General features: G+C 46.1%; 1 pseudogene; it reads left to right on the top strand.

The window, feature by feature from the left end:
• LOC103589721 overlaps positions 1 to 21,984 on the top strand; it is a 54,545-nt pseudogene that overhangs the window by 5,394 nt on the left and 27,167 nt on the right.

Raw genomic sequence — 21,984 nt, 5'->3', positions numbered from 1 at the left:
AGGCCCTCTGAGGAGGTGCAATTTAAGTTAGCGAGACGAAGGAGGCAGCCGGGGAATGATGAGGGACGGGGTGTCCCCGGTAGAGGGAACAGCTGGGAGCGAACCTGGCAAAGGCGAGAAGCGAGGAAGCCAGTGTGGAGGAGTGGAGCATCAGATCAGCCAGCTGGGCAGGAGCTACATCCCCTAAGTCTTCGGGTCACAGAGGGGAGTTCACAATCTTAGCATCATGGGAACTTAGGCTGTTTGAATAAGAGAAGAGTAGAACGGGAGCATTGGAAGGGACCTCAAAGCGCTACAGTCCTAAGCATCCTCAGCAAATGTCCCCAGTTACCTTTTGTAGCAAAGGGGTAGTCCCCAGCTCCTGACAGCCCATTCTGTTTCTGGGAGGCCCTAAAAGACTTTTTAAAAATCATTCTGGTATTGAGTTGAAACTGGCCTCCCTGCCCCTGCCTGCTAAGCCCTGCCCACGTGGGGCCCCAGCAGCAATGCACGATGAGCCCAGTGTGAGGGATGGCACCTTCTGCAGGTGTCTCAGCAGCCCAGCTGTATTAATTAGGAAATAGCTTCAGCTGCTTGAAATAGTCCCAATGTAAGGGGTCCCGGTCTGGGTTGGCTGCTGTGCTACATGAGGTCATCCAGGGTCCCAGGCTCCTTCTGTCTTGCTGCTCTGCCATCTCCACAATATGGCCTTTTCCACATGGCCCAAGTCAGCTTCACCACATTCCCACAAGAGGAAGGGGAGGACACAAGCCTCAAGGTCACTTCCACCCACATCCCTTCGGACAGCACCTGGCTACACTCCCTCACAGGGGAGGCTGGGAAATGTGGTCTTCAATCATGTCTTTAGCAGCCATGCACTCAGCTAAAAATCAAGGATTCTGTTACTAGAAAGCTGCCTGGGATCTCTGCCATACTAGTTTCTTGGAGAAGATCCCAGACTCATCCTCTGGGACGGAGAACAAAGGAGACAGAGAGGCAAGTGGAAGCCAGAGCTGGGGTGAGGCAGGGTGTGACTGTAGCTGAGGGCAGTGCCAGGCTAGACCTGGGGGATCAGGGTCACCTGGGGATCCTGTGCCAGCCTTTGGGGACAGGAGGCTGGCACGGCCTCAACTGTGAAAGACACAAAGTTAGGGACTTTGGTACAGTCCAGAGGCAGGCTGTGTTTTATCACTTCAGTCCCTATAGTTTAGGAAGCCCCTGATATCAGAGGGCACAGAAAGAGAGAAAGAAACTTGAAAGAAAGGGACCAGGACAGCCCCGGGGATTTTGATAGCAGGGACTCAAGGGACAGTGTTTTCAGCACCATGTTTCAGGCCTGTGTTGCTCCAGACAAGAGTCACATTCTCAGGAGAAAGTCTGATTGGCCAAGCCTGGTTTATGTGCCCACCCCCTCCCCCTTACTCAGCCAGGATAGGGCAGGGCTCTTTGATTGACAGTCCTACTAAGACCACATGCAACAAAGAAGAGACACTTTTAGAGAGACATTAGTAACAAAGGGCTCAAACCCTCTTACAGTCAATGTGTGTTGGCTGCCATAGGTTGTTCATTTCATTTTCACATCAGGTTATTTGGGTTCAAAATAGACCCCTTCCATCCGCTCAGGTTATATAATCACAAAAAACAAGCAAACAAAAAAACTTTTGAAAATCCCTGTTTTATCTCAGTCTCCCAGAGTTCTCTCCTCTCAGAGTCTGGGTACTGCCTTATATCCAGCGGTGTGCTGGAGCTGCTTTGTACTGGCCGGAGAAAGCTGATTGCTAAATTTTTAGGATTTTTGTGAGTTGGTTGTGAAATACAGCCATTATAAAAAATTAAATTACTTAAACTTACAACTAAATAGATTATATTAAAACAAAGGTAATTAATACTGAGAACTCATCGCCCCCTAATTGTTTTACTACATTTTTACTATTATCTGTGCTCTTGAGGTTATTTTCATGTAGTGTATCCTATGCGGGATGGAGGGCAGATACCGTGCTCTCGTCCCAATTCTGCATTCAATGATATCACATTGGTCACTTAAACTGGCCATGGGACTGTATTTGCATCACAGAGATTAGGGAGAGCAGGGCTTGACTTATTGTTTTGTTGATTGCCTAGACTTAGGAATGTGCTGGACAAAATGTTAATAATGCAAGTTAAACTTAAATGTGTGTTGTGTCTGTAGCCCATACGTTGTGAATAGCACGGAAAAATGAAGGACTATTCTTCCAGTATTTGAACACTGTTACCTAATTCAGCACACAAGCTGTTCATGTCATTGGTGAAGGAGTTCTGACACACAACTTCATCGTTCTACTTTTGTCTTACTCATTCACATAAGCGAGAATTCAACAAGCATTTGTGCCAGACCTACACCTGTTCTTCAATGACATGAGCGACTTCTTTGCTGAACTGTATAGTTTCCAGGCATTTTTATTCGCAGTCTAATTTTGTGAAATCATGGCTAAATCATAGTGGTATGTTGGCTTTGGATATAAAAGTTCGGCAAAAAATCAACAAAAGCATTCTGTAAGAATTAATTGGCTATATGTAATTTACAATAAAGAGTATTTACAATAAAGAATTCATTAGTACTTGTAAATTGTGTGCAAAAAACACATCCTTTATCTCAGTAAAATTTACACACACACACACACACACACACACACACACACACACACACACACACACACATTTTTCTCCCCTGGAGAGCAGTTGTTGAATATTTACCAGTGCACCATTGCTTGTATCTGTCCTCATGGCCCCTTCAGATCAGTTCTCTCTCCCTGGACCCGAAAACCTCTCTCAATTCTCCTTTCCTTACCTGTCAGCCTGGAAGAATGCTCTTCTAGTCTTAGGGCAGATTCTCTCCTTTCTTGATTAGGATCATAAACTTAGAGATCATGTAAATGAGCAAAGCTCGTTATGGTAAGATGTTGGGGAGTAGTGGGGTCTGTGGTAACTGGCAAACACTGGCCCTCTCTTAAAGGGGATGACGATGCACAATTCCAGCTGCTGGCTGCCATGTAGGAATGTGGGCCCAATGTGGCCTGATCATCTGAATTTTCAAGAACAGCCAGAAATTCAGACTTTGGTGCAAACTTTCTTCATTTTTAAGTATTGGCAATTGATTCTAAGCTTAAAAATCGCTTGTAAGCTAACCCAACCCCCCTGGGCTGGATCATGGCTTTTAGTCTGTGCCTCCATTCGTGATGTTTTTTCCTATGAGACACTCCTCTCCTCTGTGTTTTTGAGGCTCTCAGCTTAATCCTTTTAAAGAACCATGGCTTTTGAAAATCAAGGCCAAGTAAACTAAATGGCCCAGCACTTGAATTGAGTGAGTGGGAGGGGATATTATTGATCATAAAGGAAAAGATACCTGGAGGGAATAAAAATAGTCCATGCCTCAACCATATTATATTGGCACAGTTAGGCGTGTGACTTGGGTCAATGCTCATCTGTATAATGGGGATGATACTAACTCTTCAGAGATGACACATGATAGTCACTTAGTACAGACAGGCTCATCGTGGGTGCTCCAGAATGGCTGAGTAACTGTCCAAGCATGTTGGGAGTGAGCAGCCCCACTCCCCTCTTTGTATGGCCATGTGCTTATGTGACAGTTGCCTCGTAATCTGCTTGTGCCAGAAACTGCTTGCTCCTGGTTATGCAAGTTAATTTGCAAGTGACCTTTTATCCTTCTCCAGAAACTGTTTAACCATAAACATTCTGGGCAGCAACCTTTACTTTGAATGTCCTGTCTTTCTTTGTTATCATATCTTTACATTCCAGACCCTTTGCAGCATGCCTGCTTTTTCCCTATATAAGCTGTAACTTTCAAACCAATAAACGAGACTTGATCAGAATACTGTCTGGTCTCCATTTCTCACGTCTCTTGTCCCATCCAATTCCCACTCCCCCCTCCAGGGTCTGTGTTGAATATCCCACGGGTTGGGACACAAGCAGCTTCTGGGGACATCTGGCCCTGGGTGAGGACAGTGAGGGCAATGACCAGGTGGCAGTTGGAAAAGGGGGGCATCAAAGAAAACTAAAAGTTTGGGGCACCTACTAGGTGCTCAGAAATCTTTAGCACCAACCAGAGGAGAGAAGTGATCTGTTCATCGATCTGCAGGGCACATGCTGGGAAAGCTTTCTCCTCTCAAATAAGTCCAGAGTCACCTCAGGGAAGCAGTCCCCAAGCCCCAGCCTCATGCACAACCCCTTCGTCATGTGTGCCCGTCACTTACCACCTTCGGGTACTTGCCCAGGGGCACTACATAGCCTACTACAAATGCTCCTCTTTACGTTGGTTTGCTTTTCCACTTAAATTAGTGCATTTTAAAAGGAAACTTATTAATTGATTTTTCCCTTGAATGTATATTTGTTGAGTGTCTATTATGTGCCAGGCACTGTTCTAGCCCTAAGGGGCACAGCAGTGAACAAGACAAGGTCCCTATTCTCGTGTAGCTGACTTTCTAGTAGGGGAGATACATTAGAAACAAAAGAGAGAGAGGTGGGAGGGGAGAGAGGGAAGAAAGGAAAAGAGGGAGGGAGGGAGAGAAAGAAAGAAAGGAAAGAGAAAGAAAGGGAAAGAGGAAGGAAGGAGAGAGGGAGGGGGAAGGAAGGAAAGAAGAAAGAGGAGGAGGAAGGAACAGAGGGAAAGAAAAGGAGGTAGACAGACAGATGAATAGATTAGACAGGTGACAGAGAGACAGGCGCATGCCAGTTGGCAATGAGTGCTAAGGAAAGATAAAGGGCTAAAGAGGGATGGGGTGGGGTCAGACACAGATGTTTGCATGCTATTTTAGCTAGAGTGGCTAGGAGTCAGGGAGAACCTCTTTGAGGCGGTGGCATCTGAGCAGAGAGCTGCATGAAGGGCTAGAGTGAGCCATGGAAAGATCTGGGGGAAGAGCATCCTTGGCAACAGCACCGCATGTGTGGATTCCCCCGGGGTGAGACTGGGCTTGGCATATCGGAGGAACCACAAGGAGGCCTGAGCAAAGGGTGAGTGGTGGGAGGAAAGGAGGGCGAGGTCAGCAGGGGCCTGATTGCAAAGGGTCTTCCAGACCATGGAAAGCATTGTGATTTGATTCTAAATGTGCTGGGAAGCCTCTGGAGGGTTGTGAGCAGTGGACTGACATGACCTGACTTGATGCTGTAAAATAATCATCGATGTTGGTGGATACAGAAAGTGAACATCAGTAACAGAGATAGGAAGAAACCGTAAAAATACTACAAAAACAACACAGGTTCACTAGATTCTCATTAACTACTGTTGTCTACTGAGGATTCTGAGCCACTGCCTGCTCTGTGTTGAAAAGGGGAGCTTAGCAAGTGTGAGAGGTGTTCAAGACGTAGTAGCACCGACCTAAGACTTTCTCTTTGTCTGGATTGAAAGAACAATGATGTGGGGGCCGGCCTGGTGGCGCACTGCTACAGTGCGCCGCTTGGGAGCGCAGCGGCGCTCCCGCCGAGGGTTCGGATCCCACATACAGACCGGTTCCCGCTCACTGGCTGAGCGAGGTGCGGGCGCAACACCGAGGGTTGTGATCCCGTTGCCAGTCCCGGTCCGGTGTGGGCGCGACACTGAGGGTTGTGATCCATTGCCGGACACGAAAAAAGACAAAAAGGAAAAAAAAAAAAAAAAAGAAAGAACAATGATGTGATTCAACATATTTATGTGATGTTTGTGAACCACCTACAATCATTTCCAATACCCTGGAAATGGGCTTCCCACACTTTGCTAAATACAGCAGTAGGGTGAGAATACCAAGAAAGTCACAAGCACCAAGAAAGACAGAGGTGGTTCTCTCTCCTGTCAGACCCTCCTAGAGACGAGCTTTGCTGGTGTCAGCATGGAACCAGTTTAGACCAGAGCCAGGTTCCTCCAGCAAATGTCCGCTGAGGAAGGAGAGAAGATACCAGGAGTGGGACAGGAGAGGAGGGACAAGATGTGAAACCAAGCACTTCCTACACCTGCAGTCATCAAACCTGGAGGGGCATTTCCTTCCCTGCCTCACCGATGAGGAAGCTGAGGCTTATGGGGCTGATGAGTGGCCCACTCCTCTCCAGCTCCTGCCGGCCTCCCCCGTGGCCTTGCATTCTCGTGGGTGACCCTTCACCAGTCTGGCCTCTGGTTCCTGGACTATGCAACCCCCTAGCCCATGCTCCACTTCACCTCCTTCCTAAACACGTTCAACCTCAAACGCTACTCACTTTTAACGTTTTATTCCAAACACCCCACTTCCTGGTCACCACTCCTAATGCTAATTCTGCTAAGGCTCCTCCCCAATGGCAACAACTTTCTGACCTCATTGAAACCTTTGAGCTCTAAATGTTGACCCCTGACCCCACCCCTTTCCCAGTATCCATGAACCTCTTCCTGCCTTCACTTTCCTTTTGTCCAACCTGCATTCCATATCCCAACTTTATAATCCATCCCTTGCAGGCACCCTCGTGTGCACTTGGTAATGCTAATCTGGATTAATCTACACACCCGTCTTCTCTTTGTGGGCTGTGAATGTTGTGGGAGAAAAGTCACACGATCTGACAAACGGGTTTCACTTAAAATTCATGAGCCCAAGCCTCAGACTCACCCTCCCTACCCTCCCGTGGCACACTCCCTTGCTCTCTGACTCAGCGATTTGATATCGTCTCCTTGGTTGAAAACTCTCCTGTCCCTTTCATCTCCTTCACTCTCATCTGTGAACCTTGCCTTACACTTCACTGAATAGACAGAAGTTCTCAGAAAAGGCACAGAGGTTGCCCCCTAACATCTGTTATCTCTTTCATGCATATTAATAGAGCCCCTGATGTTTAGCTGGGAAAAAATGGCTGCCCCAACTAAGCACTACATTTCCCAGACTCCCTTGCAGCCAGGTGTGGCCACGTGAGTACGTTAAGACTGATTTCAGGGGGCAAAAGTTATGTTTTCAATACTCAGGCAAGCCCTATGGCAAAGAAGACTAATTGTCCCTCCAAATCCATTCTACCTTTTTTCTTTTTACTACTAGAAATCACTTTGATTTAGCTGGATATGTGGCCATCCAGCTAAAGGTGACATTTCCCAGGTTCCCTCGCAACAGAAGGGCCATGTGACTAAGTTCTGGCCATTGGATATGAGCAGTAGTGTGCATCTTCTGGGTCATTTCTTTAAAAGGAAGCTGTTTGCAGTAAATAAATGTGCTCTTTCACCTTTCTGCGGGCCAGAATGAGGATGTCAGCTGCCACCATTCAGACAAAAACAAGGGGACAGTAGAACAATGAGATGGACAGGGCCCGGATCAATACGTGAACTAATTAATTTGCCTATTGCCTGTGTTTCAACACTCATTACGGGACCATGCATGAGAGAGGAATGAACTTCTATCTTATTCAAACCGCCTTACTTTAGGGTCCCTTTTGTTATGGCACCTTAGCCTGTGACTTAACTGATACATTCACTTGGGTGAAAGGGATATGCTTTCCCTTTACCTTCTTCCATTCTTGTTGGCTGACATGAGAGTGTGTTAAGGAACCATCTTAGACCCAAGCAGACAAGGAAAATGTCCCAGGGATGGTGGAGCTCAGGCTACAAGTCTCCTGGATCCTGCTGTCTTCACAGAGCAGAGATACCACACTGGCCTGGAGTATTACATGAAAGAGAAATACCTTCTATCTTGTTTAAGCCACTGTTATTTCACATGTCTGTTACCTGAAGCCAAACTTAGCCTGACCAATACAGAGAGCCCCTCCCCACACCACAGAGTAGCCCACGAGCTCCACCCTATACTCTGTCCTCCTATCATAGTATGATCCCTTTACTTGGACTGCAGGGGAGATACCGTCCCCACATTACCCCTTGGTAAACTCCTCTGTCTCCTACATCATCAACCTCACTTTCTGTTGGACCATCCTAAGTCCCTTGTTTATTTTCTCCATGGCACACACTTTGCCTTCTAATTATTTTATGAGTGTCTGTATCCTAGGATTAGAATTAAAATTCCTCCATCCATCCTTCCCTTCCTTTTCTCCCTTGTGAAGCAGGTTCACTGTGTACCAGTCACCAGCCTGTCTGGTGAGACAGATGCACATGGACGACAAGTTACATGAAGCGGGTTTAGGACTTACAGATGTGCAGCAAGGGACAACAGTAGCCTGGGATTCATTGTGAGCTGGTCCCCCAAGGCTCAGGAAGGCTGCCTGGGGCAGATGGAGTCTTGACTGCACATGTTCCTCTTGTACCACAGCTAAGGGACCCCGAACAGCAGCCAGCCCTGCATGTTGTACGCCAGTGTCGCATGACTCGCTGGACTAAAGCCTTGAAGGACATCCTGTTTCTAGGGGGAACAGGAACAGAGCCTGCCTGCTCCAGGCAGACATGCTGTAGCTCAGGATGTTGCATTCCCAGCACATACTACTGTTGTTCTTAAAAATGACCAGCAAAAACATGGGAAGAACCAGGTTGATCCAAGGCCCAGAAAACTGTCCTGCATTCCTCCAATAGTCCTCTCTAGAAATAACTTGTTTAGGAATGGGGGTTTGAACCGCTATTCTCTATTTGCCCGCATGAGTTCTATCTCCACATCTCTCCACCTGCTCTGTGTCAGCAGGCTGACTTGTGTGGCCTTCATCCACGGGCTACTTCATGCTCTGGCTTCCTGTTGGGTTGGGAGGACTGGTGCTCGCTTTCAGGGGGAGGAGAATGAGCAGCACTATTTCTTCCCTGGTCCCTGCCCAGGCTATAGCTCTTTTTAAGAGGTGCTCTCCCAACAGCCTCTCTCCAGGCCCATCTAATTCCTCCCACCCCTTAGTTACTAGTCTTGGGGCACTGCACTGTCCCTATGTCCTGCCTGCACATTTGGAAATAGATCCTTTGTTAAACTTTCCTCAAATTACCCAATTTGAGTGTGCTCAGGTATGTGATCAAGATTGGTCAAGATTCTTAGTGGCAAATAGAAGTATTTACTCTAAGCCAAAAGGAAGTTAGTAAGCTATTAAAGGATATTACACAATTCAGTGAATTTCTAGGAAGGGCAGAGAATCAGGCTAAGAAGGTACAAGCCAGGCTGTCCAGTTCAGACCCCTCAGCTACTATCACTGGGCCCAGGCAGTGCAGCTTCCCTTGCTGATGCTGGGCAATGCTGGAGCCTCTGCCAGTGCTGCCTCTGGAAGCCAGATGCTGCTGCCAGTGGTGGCCATGCAGCCACCTGCATCTCTGCATCACTAGTTCTGGAATCAGCCTTGTGTGGGTGTTCAGATTGGTAGAGATATGTCACATGACTGCACTCTAGCAGCAAGGGATGCTGGGAATGCACAGTTCTGTTTTCCTCCTGGGGATGAAATAAGCTCATATGATGAAAAACACCCAAATGCCAGAAAGTGTCCAGAGATGCTGGGCAGCCCCCTAGAATGACAAATGTTCACTCCAGGGTGATGCTGGGAGAGTCAATAAGTGGGGGGTGGGGAAAATTTCTGTCAGTGCCCTCACTTCTTCTTGATTATTGATTTGTCAGTATTAGTAGGGGCAGGCATTAGCGATCAAGTGAGCTGAAAGGGTGGATGAATTGTAGAGGATTCTTAAAGCAAATGTACTTCGCAGGGCCTGGTTTTCCAAAGCCTTGCAGTTTCAAGTGTTGACCTTGCAAAGGACAAGAAATTTTCCTCAGGCTATAAAGTCTCTGGTGTAAGATAAAGATTTGTGGCACAGCAAGGTTGCTGGCTCAAGGACAGACAGGTTACTGATTGATATGTGAAGATACTGGAAAATTGCTGGAAGGAGAAGGAATGTTTGAAGGAATGTTTGCTAAGATGAAGCTTTTGTTGGTGGATCAACTTAATTGTCTAATGGAATATCATCTGACTTGTTTCACTGAAAGTTACCAGCCTATATTGTTAAATTATAACCCCACTGATGTTCTTTTGCTGTAACTTCCTGGTCTGGAAAATAAATGCAGGAAGAGAACCCCAATTAGGGGTTAATTTCCCAAGAAAGGGTTGCCTCTCGTTTGAGAGTTCCAGGGGAGATTAACCACTTTGGGGCCTCTCACTGCTCAGAAGAGATGGGCTTTGAGTAATCCTTTGTGGCTCCATCACCCAGAGGGAGTGAGGTGACAAATCCGTGAGGGGCAAAGCAACAATGAATAGGGTGCAGAAGGAGAATAATCAAGGGATTCCCAAGTGAGAACAGAAGTTCTGGATCAGACAGGCAAGAAATGGAGGGATGTGGTCTGTGTGTATGGGAGATCAGGTCCATTTATTGTAGCTTCAGAGGGTTTGAGCTGGGGTTGGCTTGCTTAGATAGTAGCCTCGACCTGGAATGCCCTTCTGCTCCCTTCGTGGCTTACCAAGCCTTTCCATATGATGTCATTTATTAAAAGTGCAAGTGACAAAAATCCAATCCAAGTAGTTATAAGAAAAAGGGGAATTTATTGGTTCATAAAGATAGAGTCCAGTGGTGGACTTCAGACATGGCTGGATCTAGGGATTCAAGTAATATCATTAGGAATCTGACTCTTCCCATGTCTACCTCTGCTTTCTTCTATGGCCCTTTTGTGTAAGGTGGACTCTTGACACAGGTGGCAAAAATGTCCCCCAGCAGCTTCAGGCTGGCATTCTACTGGCTTAGCAGCTCCAAGGGAAAGAAACTCCTGGGGCTGATTTGCAATGCCCCAGATTGAGAGAAATGCCATCTCTAAACCCATGTGACTCTGCTGACCAGGCTTTGGTCACATGTCCTCTCCGAGAGCAGATATTAAGGGTCAGCTTCTGTACCCTCATCCTGGACTGACCAGCCCTGGATGGTCACCTGCCCTGGGCCACCAGCCCTACCTCCACATTCATCTGCCACCCAGCAGTCCCCTGTCCTTAATGAAACTTATCTTTGACTCCAAAGGGAAGAATCAGAAAAAGATGCCACTCCACTGCTTGCTTGGGCCCCTAAGAGTAAGTTTTCCTGACCACTTCACCCATGCCCTGCCCCGCAGGACCAGACCAGGAGGGAGGTGGAGCCAGGGCTGGACAGACTCAGTGGAGCTGGAAGAGAGAAAGTGACAGCAGCTATTGGGTACCATCACCAATGGAGATCCAAGGGCTGGAGTTTCCCAGAGCTTGCCAGAAGCAGGAAACACCCCTGAGCCCAGACACCCCAGTGCCCAAGGGTGGAAATCACAGATATGGCAACACATGAAGAGTTGTGGATCTGAAGGAAACTTCTCTATAATATCAATAATAAAGAACAAGTTTTGGGCCGGCCCAGTGGCGCACTGCTACAGTGTGCCGCTTGGGAAGTGCGGCGGCGCTCCCACCGAGGGTTCGGATCCCACATACAGACCGGCCGCTCACTGGCTGAGCGAGGTGCGGGAGCAACACCGAGGGTTGTGATCCCGTTGCCGGTCCTGGTCCAGTACGGGCGCGACACTGAGGGTTGCGATCCGTTGCCGGTCACAAAAAAAGACAAAAAGAAAAGAGAAAAAAAAAAAGAACAAGTTTCAAGTCACCATGCTAAAGATTAAATTATCTTTTTATTGTCTCTATAGAAAAGGATCTTAGGAAATTGTTGTCATAAGAAGAGAGTATACAGCCAAACATGTAGTAAAACAAGTATAACAGGGGTCGGTCAAGCAGATAATAATGACAATTTGTTATTTTTCTTGATTTGGGGGGATGTTTACAGTATTTGCCAACTTTTTTAACATTTGCAATTTGTAGTGACTTCTTTTCTGACTTGAAATAAATATTCACTTCCATGATTAAATTTTATATTTGTAGACTTTTTTTTTTAAAGAGAGTCCCTGACATTGGATAAGCCAGTGCCAGCCCTTGGCTGGGCAGGGAGAAGCCAGGGCAGAGGGCAGACGGCAGCTGCAGGCTGAGTGTTCTTCTGCCTTGATCCCCTGCCTGAGTTTTACTGTCGCTGTCCCCAGAAGCCAGCTGGCATAGCTAAACCATGGAGCTAAGAAGGGGCCAGTCACAGGGCAGGCTCTGGTGACAGCCTTAGTGGTCTCCTGGGCTGGGCAGGAGGTTTTCTTCAAAATATCATCAGTGGAAATGTCAGGGCACATGAATTTCAATTTTTCTGCATAGGAAAGACCTTTATCCAAATCATTCCTAGAGGTCAGGATCAAGTGGAATTAACTTGAATACGTGTTTGTAACATCACTTTCTCAATTATTTGTCCTCTTTTAGGAGTGGGACTTCAGGAATGCCAGTTGAATCCAGAATTTATTTCTAGGATCATTAATTTATAGGATTAAATGGATGGGTGAAGAAAAAAGAAATCATCAAGACAAACCCATCCAACGCTTGATTCCCTGTATTAGAAAAGTTTTAGACAGAAACTGAATCTAAACAGGTTTATGTTAGCAAGGAACTTTCTAGTTCTGGACTGGAAAAGTCATAGGTAGTTCTGGCTTCAGACAGGCTCAGCTAGATCCAGGACTAGGCTGATGTCACAGGCTACGCAACGTCTCTCTTCTTCCAGCAGCAACTCTGGCTGCTTCCTTTCAGATTCACATAGAGGGGGAAAGAGAGGATTTCTTCCCCCCAAACCCTGGCCAACACTTCCTAGCCTCTAACTGGTTCTGGCTGGGTCAAACGTGCACTCTCTGGAACCAGTCATGGTGGGCAGGGAGTGGCAGACAGACTGGTCACCTGAACAGAAGCTGGAGGTAGGGTTGTATTTGTTTCCTAGGGTTGCTGTGACAAAGTGCCACAAACTGGGTGGCTTAAAACAACAGAAACTTATTCTCTCCCAGTGATGGAAGTCAGAAGCTGGATCGAGGTGTCGGCAGCATCCTCTGAAGGTTCTGGAGAAGACTCTTTTCTGCCTCTTCCTCCGTTCTGGTGGCTGCTGCCCTCTTTGGAGCTCCTTGGCTCGTGACTGCATCACGCCAGTCTCTGCCTTCATCTTCACATGGTCACCTTCCCTCTGTGTGTCTCCTCTGTGTCTCTACTAAATTTCCCTCATTTTATAAGGACCCGAGTCATTGGACTGAGGGCCCACCCCAATCTAGTATGACTTCATCTTAACTTGATTACATCTGGAAAGACCTTATTTCCAAATAGTCACATTCACGGGTTTCAGGTAGACATGAAGTTTACGGGGATACTATTCAATTCAGTACAGGAGCCAGTCACATGAATCCTGTGGCTGAAAGGGGAAGAGGTAGATGCCCCAAAGGCAGCTCGGGGTACCCTCGGCAGGAGAAGAGGAACCAGATGCTGGGAGTCACTCAGCACAGTTCCTGCTGCAAAGTCCCAGCCATGTGTGTGTCCAGTTGCTTGCACCAACCTCACAGATGGGGGTGTCACCACTGAGCAAGACAGCCTGTTGCTCGGGGAGGGGGGTGCTCTGCAGTGGGCGCTCTGTCCTGACGTGCAGCACTGGTTTCATTTGCTGTCTTGCTCATGATTTGATCAAGGATCATGGGGTTCCCTGGCACAAAGCTGAGCTGACAGCAGCTGCAGGAGGGAGGGGTGGGGGTGCCTGTGAGGTACATAGACAGGAGGTGACCAGCCAGGAGGAAGGGCCCAGGAAAGTGCACAGCATGTGCAGACAGGAGACCCAGGTCTCAGTTCTGCCTCAGCTACCCGGCTAGTTTTGTGACCTTGGGCAAGTGACTTAATCTCTCTGAGCTTCAGTTTCCTCATCCCTAAAACAGGGGCAGCAGAAGCCCCCACCTCAAAGGGTTACTCGGAAAAATGATGAAGATACTGGACGGGAAACCACTTTCTAAGCTGCAAAGGGCAGCGCCCCCATATGAAGTGGGAATCTGCCAAAACTTTTCCCCAGGAGCTGGCAGGGCTTCCCACCCCACCCAAGAGCTGTACCCAGCTCCTACTCTGACCCAGACTCAATTTCTGTATTTGTTCATTTAACTTTCCAGCTCAAATATTTTCTCATCTGTGTCATATGAGGAAGATGGAATTTTGATGTCAGACACAAAGTTTTCACAGAGCCTCCCTCCGAGAGAGTTTCCAGACCCTCACCTGCTGGGTCCCATCCAGGAGAGAAAATAATTTATTGTGGATGAGTTGGCATGTGGTTTTGGAATTTTTCCTCCTCACGAAAGTTTGAAGTGGAAAAGCTGACATTCTGCTTTTAATTGATCTTCACAAGATGAGAAAAATTCCCAAGTAGGTTGTTATACTGAAAATCTCCTATTCTAAAAGAAATTAAATAACTTAAATCAAATTCAGATCCTAAAAATTATTTTGCTTAACATAATGAATGATGGCACATCAAAATATACTAATTTCAAAATTATAGTGCACTTCGATTTATTTAGTTTTGCTTTGTATTAAAATTGTATTAGAATTGAAAATATTTGTTAGCTCAGTTTAGATCTCCTGAAATAATCTAGTTAATATACTCTTTCTTAAAAGTAGTATGACCTCTTTTTTCTTAAAATATTTGAGTCTTTAACAACTGTTTTTGTACATTAAATCAACAGCTTTTATACTCTGTGTGTGTGTGTTAGTGGATTTGACACTGAATTTGCTAAATTTTTCCAGATTTGGGGTCCATTGCCATCTCCTGGTTTGACAGGTGGGGTTGGTGGTTACTAAGACATGATCCCAAAAGCTCTTTTTGTAGCATGTTATTCTTATGATAATAAATAATATTTATTTTTAAGCTGATCAATAGAATCTCAACATCTAAAGCAACAGAGTTTTTTTCTAAACCCTCAAGGTACATCTAGAAGGTGAATAACATGCCTTGTTTGTTTTGATGATCAAATTGGTAGAAACCTACCAATTACATATGACACACAGTTTTAGGGATGCCAGAAATAACTCTAACGTGGGCATTTGTCTCTTTGACTTTCCAAAAGCCAAAGCTAGACTTAGTGCCAAACAGCTGTTTTGGTCTGAATACCAAGGCCAACACCAGCCTTGGATGTACATGAATTTTCTACTCTGAATATTCATCAAAATATTAACAATGTTTGTCTCTAGGTAGTGGAATGAGAGGGAATTTTAATTCGATTGCTTATGCCTTTCTGTATTGTCAAAAAATTCCACGATAAACACATATAAATTTGTAATAAAAATTTGAAAGAACATCAACAAAATTACTACAAACAATAAAGTCAAAGTGAAGTCGTAATAGATAATTGTTCAGCAAATATCTGCTCCCTCCCCGCTCTCAGTGGGGTGTACTTGCCCACCTCACTGATGGTGACCTTGGTCACGTGACTTGCTCCAGTCAATAAGATGGGGACTGAGGCCACACTGTGCCTCACTTAAAAAATCACTTAAAAATACATTTTTTTACTTCAGAAAACACTGAAAATTATAAAAATTAACAATAGGAACTGCTCATGTCCTACCAGTTACTAAGAACATTTTGGTGTATATTCATCTACTCTTGTCTATGATGATAAATCAAGCCAGTTAGAAATTTTGATAGATATAGGAATAGATAGATATTCTCACATAATTGAGATCGTACGGCATACAAAACATTGCAGCATTTACTTTTTTAGACTATCAAACATTTCACATGAGGTTGAGTTCAAAAATATATTGTCTTTGCCAATGTCAAGAACAGTATCAGCAATTTCTTCCAATGTCTGGCTATTTCTTTACTTCTTGGTGTGTAGAAAATTGAATTATGTGCATACCGAGTGAACATTCCAGTTTTCCTGGCAAAGACAGATTCTGCCAGTGGAAACAGAGTGTTTTCATTTTCTTGATTTCGTTCTCCCCGTCATTCTATGCTCTTCTGGTTTCTTCGTGTGCATATTTTCCCCCTGGATTTGGCACTATGAAGTTGCTAAGTTTTTCCAGATTTGGGGTCCTACGCCATCCTAAACCTCTGGGCTTCATAGGCTGGGTTGGTAGTTACTAAAGTATAATCCAAAAAGTTTTCTCTGGAGCCATTCGTCAATCAGATGTCAGTTCATGAGGTGCAGAATTTGGCAGCTACACAGTACGTGGATGCCAGAGTTCATTGCCTTCTCCCTAAATTGTATCTGCACCGTGCTGGGCACAAAATAAGTTCTCATTATGTCCTTGATGGTTGAAAACCAATCAGGCAACTCTTGGCAGGAGATATAAAATTTTTGCCTCATATTACTCTTCATTGCTTTTACCCAATGTCTTCAGATATAACAGCATCTGAACATTTCTCACATTGTAGCATCTATGGCCATACAATTTTGATTCCAGGAGAGCAAGCCCTGGTGTGGGGACAAGCTGATGTGCTCCAGAGTAGCCAGGAGGCTGGTGAGGCTGGAGCAGAGTGGGTGAGGGGAGACAAGGCAGGGTCTGAGTTTCAAGAGAAAAGCAGGGGCCTAATAGATGTTTGACAGACATGGATTTTTTATTTTTTCTAGGAGGCACTGGGATAAGCTGCCAAACACTCACGGTATGAGGGTACTTCAAAAAGTTTGTGGAAAAATAGAATTGACAGATAATATAAATTTTCCCATGAAATTTTCAAAGTTCCCTTGTTAATATTAGTCAGGGCACTTTTCAGCTGTATGTGATGGAAATCCAACTCAAGCTGTCTTATTCACAACATGGGTCTTTATTGGGTCATACATCTGAAACAAACAGAGGTAATGGGTTTCAGGCGTGGCTAAATCCAGTAGCTCAATGATGAAGTCATAACTGATTTTTGACTCTCTCTCAACTCAGTTTCCCCTTTCAAGCAGGATTTCCCCATTCATGCCAAAAGTAGACTCTGGCAATCCCAGGCTATATTCTGCAAGCTTAGGAACCGCAGCAGAAAGGGAACCTCTCTTCCTGAAAAGTTCTAGCTAATGTCCTGGGTAAAAATTTTATCAAATGGCCTGGGTCAATTGCCCACTGCTGAACCAATTACTGTGGCTGAGAGTGTGGAACACTCTAATCGACCAGGACTGGACTTGGGGAGAGATGGATTTTCATAGACTCAGAGTAGGAGAGGAGTGAATCCCCAGATAAAAACTGGGGTGTTATAGCCAGAAGAAGAAGGAATGGATTCTGGCAGACGTACACAACAGATGTCCACTATACCTCTTGGACAGTCAGTCTCTTTTTCTTTGCTGGCAAAAGGCTGTTGTTTTGAAAAATCCATCAAGAACTGCACGCATTGACATAAGTCTGGATCACATACGATTAGCAGGCATGAGTTTTGAGTCAGAAAGGCTGCATGAAAAATTGGGAAGTGCTCAGGCTCTGGGACTCAGTAAGATGGAATTCAAGAAAAGCTTTGAAAAGGACAAAGAGGGAGATTGCACGTGAGTGAGAGGAGAACCCCACAAAGACAGCCTTGAATTTCATTGTACCTAACACTGGAAACTCCAAAGGAAAAAGTTATAAAAAAAATGGATAAAACAAAATTTTCTGGTGGGAGGGTATCCTGATGTAGCCATTCTGATCTGCCATTCATGAAGAATAAGCAGGCGCTGTTGGGTCCAATTAAGTATGTGCAAAAGTATGGGACTCAGCCATTACTCTTCTGGTGTCACTTTCAGACAGATTCCTACAGGGGTGCACAGAGAACCTGTGCAAGGATGATCACTCCAGCATTAGTAGTGGTGATGAGGGGAGGGAGGTCACCTGGGTGTCCATCATGCAGGGAGTGGGTGGGTAAGACAAGGACACGCCCTGGGAGTTTTGAGCAGCAGTTAGAGCAATGGAGGCCACATACACACCATAACACGGATGGATCCTAAGAACCTAGTGCGGAGTGCAGGAAGTGAGAGACGCAGCACAGTACCATTGACATAGGATAAAAATATGTATACACACAAAACAATGCCAAACAATGTGAACTCGTGCAAGTCAAAAATACATACACACTAGGATGGTTGCCTATGAAGGGGAGAGGAAAGGAAATGGTAAAACAAGATAAAAGGGAATCAATTAATTAATCCATCAAGAAGGGTCTCACCTGGACCAGTGATGATGTACCCCTGGAACAGAGTAGGATTAACTCAACCTCCTGCACTTGAGGTTAAGGAAAAAAAGACATTGACAGATCCTCGATCATAAGTGGGAAACGAACACACTATCAGTCAGGAATGTGTTTGGCTTCACGTAACAATATCTGACTACCAGTGGCTTAAATAAGAAAGGTTACATCCACATAACGAGAAACCTGGAGGTGGCAGCTGCTGGTGATTCAGCAGCTCAGTGATGTCAGATGTGATGTCACTTTTTAAAATTCTCTTGCCTTGTCTCTCAAGCTTCTTGCCTCATGGTTGCAAGGTGGCTGCTACAATTCCAGAGATCACATTTCATTTCAAGGCAGAGAGACAGCAGCAAGCAGATGAAGGGTAATGGCAGTTGTAAACAAGCCTTTTGTAAGGAAAGCAAAAGTTTTTCCAGCCCTCCCCAGCTGACTTTTCCTTAAGGACCCATTGACTAGTGCCTCAACCATGACCCTCGGGTGCACGTGAGGCAGAAATATCAGCAGACAGGCTCAGACCAGTGATGAGCTAGCAGTCACTCGGAGTCACAAACATTGCTTGACTAACTAAGGCCATCTGCAAGGAATGACAGGGGACACAGCACACACCAGACAGGATACTATTCTAGGTGCTTTATACATTTTAGCCCATTTACTCCTCATGACAGCTTTAAAGGTGGATTCCCAAAGAAGGACATGTGTCAGTTCTGCCTGTCTGGAGAGTGTGGACTCTGTCCAAGCAATCGTGGGTCCAGAGGGCTGGTGGTATTTTGTTTCCTGTTCTATACTTTCTAAATTACAAAAGCAGTGCAAACAACAGACACTGTGGATAGGTGTAAGGTTAAAACAAAGTTCCCTCCATCCCTTACCTTACCTCCCACGGGTTCTGACTATTGATAGTTTGGTGTTTGCTTCCAAACACGTCTGTGTGCCTACATATACGTGGATAATTTGACTTTTTATAACAAAGGAGATCATACTCTGTGTGTCTGTCAGGATCCCACACGAAACAGATGGCACAGTCCGTCTGGGTAACAGAGGGAGTTTAATGAATGAAATATTTACGGGGGTGCACTCAGGGGTGGGAGGCCCTAAAGCATGGTGCAGTGGGCCTGGGGTTGCAATGTGGGGTGCCGTGACCACCCCAGGCCTGAAGGGATGAGGAAGGAGTGGTTACTACAGCCAGAGAGGCGGAGGGGGGAGAACCACCTGCCAGGAACCATGGACTTCCTCAGGAAAACACGGTGAATTCGTGGTGCCTGGCAGGGAGCAGATGAGAGTCCCTGTCCTCACTCTGCTCGTGCCCTTGTGTCTCCTGCTGGGGCCTCCCTATGGTTGAACCCACAGGAAGCCAGGCTGGGGCTCTGCACTCTCTCAGTAGTACCCCCTTCCCCCTGCCCCCTTGCACACCACCCTTTATCTGCCTGGAGACCATCAGGACTAACCTCATCATGCCCTTTGACCCCCACTTACATCAGTCACCCCAGGAAGCTCAGATCCTGGTCCCTCCCTTTCCAGGACCTCATCTCTACATGGACATCAAGGCAATGCTCCCTTTCCCCCTTCCCTGTTTTTTTCTCCATAGCACTTAACCATCTGGCATATTATTTCTTTGACTAAGCTTTTTGTTTGTTGTGCTTGAGTCAAGCAGCTATTTTTGTGTTTGTTCCCTGTTATTTCCCAAATTTTTAGGACAGTGCCTGGCACATAGTAGGTGCTCAATAAACAACAAGGCATCCAAACACCTCCACGTCAGCCCTCAGAGCCCTTTTACTCTTTTATTTATTTATTTATTTTCCTTTTTGTCTTTTTTTGTGACTGGCAACGGATCGCAACCCTCAGTGTCGCGCCTGTACCGGACCGGGACCGGCAACGGGATCGCAACCCTCGGTGTTGCTCCCGCACCTCGCTCAGCCAGTGAGCGGCCGGTCTGTATGTGGGATCCGAACCCTCGGCAGGAATGCCGCCATGCTCCCAAGCGGTGCACTGTAGCAGTGCGCCACCGGGCCGGCCCCCCTTTTACTCTTTTAGATCACCACGTGGTATTTCATATATGAGAACTATGGTACCTGTGGCCATTCCCTTCCATTTTAGCTTTTAGGTAAGTTCCAGTTTATCCCCAGGACAGACAATGCAGTGGGCAAAACCTCCTCCCTACACACATTTTCCTCACAGTTGTGTGAATATTTCCCTGGAGCAAAGTTCTAGAAATGGAAGGACAAAGTCAGAGATGTGCACTTTTTGATGGATGCTGTGCTGTTTTTGAGTTCACATGGAATAAGGAACCAGCTTTCCTCTGATGCCGATGCAGAATTCTCCATCCACTGTGAATCAAGCATTTATTCCATAGAAGACGAGCTGGATCTAGACCAGGCTTTGTCCTTGATGAGTTTGAAGTCTAGCTGAGGAGCCAGGGTGTCCCCAGGGTCTTCTCCTCCCTTCAGAGGAGGCTCCAAGAGAGTCAGGGCTGGGGGGACTCAGAGAGGGCAGGAGTCCTGGAGGCTGGGGAAGTCAGGATGACTCCACGTAGAAGGGGCCACTAATGAGCTTCATTAATTAAGTCAAGAACAATTTACTGAGCACCAACAGTGTGCTTGGTAGCACTCTAGGTGCTGAGAAAACAGTATCAAACAAGCTAGAATGGTGACTGCTCCTACAGACAGAATATTCTAACGAGGGGAGGGAAGGGTAAGCAAGTAAAGAAATGAAGGACAGAGGACACGCTCTGCAGGAAGTAGAACGGAGTGATGTCTTGGGGGCTGAAGGGGTGGGCTGGCTACTTAAACCGGGATGCTCAGGAAGTCTTTTAGGAGGTGGCATCCGAGCAAAGATGGGAGTGACAAGAAGGAGTGAGCCATGGCGAGTCTGAGGACAGAGCATTCCTGGGCGAGGGAGGAGGTGGCAGCTCCAATGTCTGCGAGGTGTGACTAAGCTCACAGCAGTTAGAGAGCAGATGGGAGCCCACGTGGCAAGTGGGCTGACAGGGAGGGGACAGGAGAGGAGGTTAGCAAGGTCTCTGGGGACAGGATGGTGCAGGGATCTGAGGCCATTGCCAGAAATGTGGATTTTATTCTAAATGCAGTGATTAGTCATTGATGGATTTTAGGCAGGGTAGGGACCTGATCTGATCTCTTTTTTTAAAAAGATCCCTCTGGCTGCGGTATGGAGAGGGGTTTGAAAAGGAGGCGAGCATAGAAGCAAGAAGACCAGGAGGAGACAACTGCATTAATTTACAGATGGTGACAGCTTGCACCAGGGTGAAGGGTGTGGAGGTGCTGAGAAGCGGATGGGTTTGGGATATACAGTTGGCCTTGCATTTTGGTGGGTTCTGCATCCATGGATTCAACCAACCACGGACTGAAAATATTTGAGGGGAAAAATTGCATCTGTACTGAACATACGCAGACTTTTTTTCATGTCATTATTTCCTAAACGATACAGTATAACAACTATTTACGTAGCATTTACCTTGTATTAAGTATTATAAATAATGTAGAGATGATTTCAAGTATATGGAAAGATGTGCATAGGTTATATGCAAATATCATGCCATTTTGTATCAGGGACTTGGGCATCTGCAGATTTTGGTATCTGCGGGAGGTCCTGGAACTAATCCCCTGCAGATACTGAAGGACGATTGTATTCTCTGTTAAGAGCCAACAGGATTTACTGATGGAAAGGGCGCGTGGTACGAGGGAAGAGAAGGAAACAAGTACAACAGACTACACCCATAGGCTTGGGTGCTGGTTCTGGCCCTCAGCAGGTCTGTGGGCACACACAAGCTTCTGGATCAAGACAGAAGCTTGGTTTGGCTCTTCCCTGAACTGGGAAGGGGGTTATCTGCAGCTTGCTAAACCTTTTCCTGCATAAACATCTTCACACAGACTTGTCCCCCTAGTAAGGTTTAAGAGGGATTAAGGCTGGGCAGAAAACTTCCCCAAGCCTCTGGGTCATATGCTGAGGATGGTTTACCAAGTTGCTTCTCAGGGGTGAAACTGACAAGGTCAGGTGCATAAATGCTGTAAATATTAGAAGAGACACATTTGAAATGACAGGCATAACCAAACCAGAAAATCCTCATTTCTTTTTTTTTTTTTTTTTTTTTTTTTTTTTTTTTTTTT

This window comes from Galeopterus variegatus, unplaced genomic scaffold (genome assembly GCF_000696425.1).
Source record: "Galeopterus variegatus unplaced genomic scaffold, G_variegatus-3.0.2 Scaffold715, whole genome shotgun sequence".
Taxonomy (NCBI): domain Eukaryota; kingdom Metazoa; phylum Chordata; class Mammalia; order Dermoptera; family Cynocephalidae; genus Galeopterus; species Galeopterus variegatus.
Note: the sequence above shows the minus strand (reverse complement) of the source record. Positions and strands in the feature narration are given on the sequence as shown.